Below are 3,541 nucleotides of genomic sequence, written 5' to 3'. Positions count from 1 at the left end.
AGAAATACATTATGTGATCATGTACAAACGTAAGCCAGGTTTGAAATTATTATGTGTTTGTCAAATATATCGGTTTGGGCTTCTTGCAGTCAATTTGCAGTCTACAAATTATTTGTAATTATGTTCCGGCCCCCTGACCATCCACTCAAGAAAAAAATAAAATGGCCGGCGGCTGAATCTAGTTGATGATCCTTGGTTGTTAGTGGTTCAGTCCCGAATGGCTCCCTATTCCCTATATAGTGCACTACTTTAGACCAGAGAATGGCACCCTATTCCCTATATAGTGCACTACTTTAGACCAGAGAATGGCACCCTATTCCCTATATAGTGCACTACTTTAGACCAGAGAATGGCACCCTATTCCCTATATAGTGCACTACTTTAGACCAGAGAATGGCACCCTATTCCCTATATAGTGCACTACTTTAGACCAGAGAATGGCACCCTATTCCCTATATAGTGCACTACTTTAGACCAGAGAATGGCACCCTATTCCCTATATAGTGCACTACTTTTGACCAGACCCCTATGGGTGCCATTTCAGACCCAGCCAGTGTTCATGTGTGACTATTTCTCTAGTCAGTTATGTTGTATTTCTCCTACAGTGAGGGAAAAAAGTATTTGATCCCCTACTGATTTTGTACATTTGCCCACTGACAAAGACATGATCAGTCTATAATTTTAATGGTAGGTTTATTTGAACAGTGAGAGACAGAATAACAACAAAAAAATCCAGAAAAACGCATGTCAAAAATAATAATAAATTGATTTGCATTTTAATGAGGGAAATAAGTATTTGACCCCTCTGCAAAACATGACCAAGTACTTGGTGGCAAAACCCTTGTTGGCAATCACAGAGGTCAGACGTTTCTTGTAGTTGGCCACCAGGTGTGCACACATCTCAGGAGGGATTTTGTCCCACTCCTCTTTGCAGATCTTCTCCAAGTCATTAAGGTTTCGAGCCTGACGTTTGGCAACTCGAACCTTCAGCTCCCTCCACAGATTTTCTATGGGATTAAGGTCTGGAGACTGGCTAGGCCACTCCAGGACCTTAATGTGCTTCTTCTTGAGCCACTCCTTTATTGCCTTGGCCGTGTGTTTTGGGTCATTGTCATGATGGAATACCCATCCACAACCCATTTTCAATGCCCTGGCTGAGGGAAGGAGGTTCTCACCCAAGATTTGACGGTACCTGGCCCTGTCCATCGTCCCTTTGATGCGGTGAAGTTGTCCTGTCCCCTTAGCAGAAAAACACCCCCAAAGCATAATGTTTCCACCTCCATGTTTGACGGTGGGGATGGTGTTCTTGGGGTCATAGGTAGCATTCCTCCTCCTCCAAACACGGCGAGTTGAGTTGATGCCAAAGAGCTCGATTTTGGTCTCATCTGACCACAACACTTTCATCCAGTTCTCCTCTGAATCATTCAGATGTTCATTGGCAAACTTCAGACGGCCCTGTATATGTGCTTTCTTGAGCAGGGGGACCTTGCGGGCGCTGCAGGATTTCAGTCCTTCACGGCGTAGTGTGTTACCAATTGTTTTCTTGGTGACTATGGTCCCAGCTGCCTTGAGATCATTGACAAGATCGTCCCGTGTAGTTCTGGGCTGATTCCTCACCGTTCTCATGATCATTGCAACTTCACGAGGTGAGATCTTGCATGGAGCCCCAGGCCGAGGGAGATTGACAGGTCTTTTGTGTTTCTAACATTTGCGAATAATCGCACCAACTGTTGTCACCTTCTCACCAAGCTGCTTGGCAATGGTCTTTGTAGCCCATTCCAGCCTTGTGTAGGTCTACAATCTTGTCCCTGACATCCTTGGAGAGCTCTTTGGTCTTGGCCATGGTGGAGAGTTTGGAATCTGATTGATTGATTGCTTCTGTGGACAGGTGTCTTTTATACAGGTAACAAACTGAGATTAGGAGCACTCCCTTTAAGAGTGTGCTCCTAATCTCAGCTCGTTACCTGTATAAAAGATACATGGGAGCCAGAAATCTTTCTGATTGAGAGGGGGTCAAATACTTATTTCCCTCATTAAAATGCAAATCAATTTATAACATTTTTGACATGGGTTTTTCTGGATTTTTGTTGTTGTTATTCTGTCTCTCACGGTTCAAATAAACCTACCATTAAAAGTATAGACTGATCATGTCTTTGTCAGTGGGCAAACGTACAAAAACAGCAGGGGATCAAATACCTTTTTCCCCCTCTCTGTATGTTGAGTTATAATGTGGTCTAGGTTGAAGCAGCATATGTTTACCCCTTTAAGCCCATCTATTTTAAACTTCAGCTCTTTTAGGTAAGTCACTTCATATGCAGTGTGATGTATAGATGGTGCCACTTTCATAAATAGGTTGCTATGGATCCCAGGCCACTTTTCACCTTTTAACAACAAATCTGCTCATGTTCTTTACTGAGTTAGTGTCATTACGGTGGTAATAATAGCAGTTTAACTATTGAAACTCAGTGACAGTTCATGTCTAGTTAATTCCTGGTTAACTGGTATCAAACCTCTACAATAGAAAGTGTTTCCACCACTAGATAAATATGGTTCTGCCGCATTGATCTACACTCACAACAAATTCACCTGAACACTGTTACTGTTGACATAATCTGCTTTATTGTCATTTACATCAGGAATTTACATACATTTGGCTCAGAAAAAACAGCTGCATTTTAAGAATGAAAACAATATCACAGGTGTAAGACAACGGTCATAAAAGTACGTTACCACTGTAGGGCCACAAGATCTGTGTGCGTCTTTAGACGTCAAACGCTGCTTGAAGACATGCACTTCTACTTCTGGTATCAGAATACCATACAGTCTATACAGTAGAGATCAGGGCATGTATGTGGGGCGGCAGGTGGCTCAGTGGTTAAGAGCGTTGTGCCAGTGACCGAAAGGTCGCTGGTTCTAATCCCCGAGCCGACTATGGTGAAATATCTGCCGATGTGCCCTTGAGCAAGGCACTTAACCCTAATTTCTCATGTAAGTCTTCTCTGGATAAGAGCGTCTGCTAAATGACTCTAATGTAAATGTATCCACAAAGCCTCTCAGAGTAGGACTGCAGATCTGGGATCAGTTTTGCCTTTTAGATCGTAATGAATGAGATTCCATGGACCGGAATAGCCCGATCCTAGATCAGCGCTCCTGCTCTGAGATGCTTCATGAATCTGAGATGCTTCATGAATACAGGCCCAGAGGGAGATGGGAGACTGTGAACCTTAACACTTTCAGGGGTCACCATATGTCCCGGTGTGAAGAGAGGAAGATCTAGACGTCCTTCACCGTAGTAGAACGGTCCATTTCCACCACCCGAACAAGGACAACGACCGGTCTCTGTACAAGGTGAGGGTATGAATGCACTGGCTCAGGCCTCTGGCCTTACCCCGATTCACTATCCTGACCACTGTTCTCTACCCTGATCCACCATCCTGACCACTGTTCACTATCCCGGGGAAAAGAAAAACACTGAATTTCAAGAACGTTCAGTCTCTGTACAAGATGAGGTATGAATGCACTGGCTCAGGCCTGTGGAGTG

Source organism: Coregonus clupeaformis, chromosome 21 (assembly GCF_020615455.1).
Source record: "Coregonus clupeaformis isolate EN_2021a chromosome 21, ASM2061545v1, whole genome shotgun sequence".
NCBI lineage: Eukaryota > Metazoa > Chordata > Actinopteri > Salmoniformes > Salmonidae > Coregonus > Coregonus clupeaformis.
Note: the sequence above shows the minus strand (reverse complement) of the source record.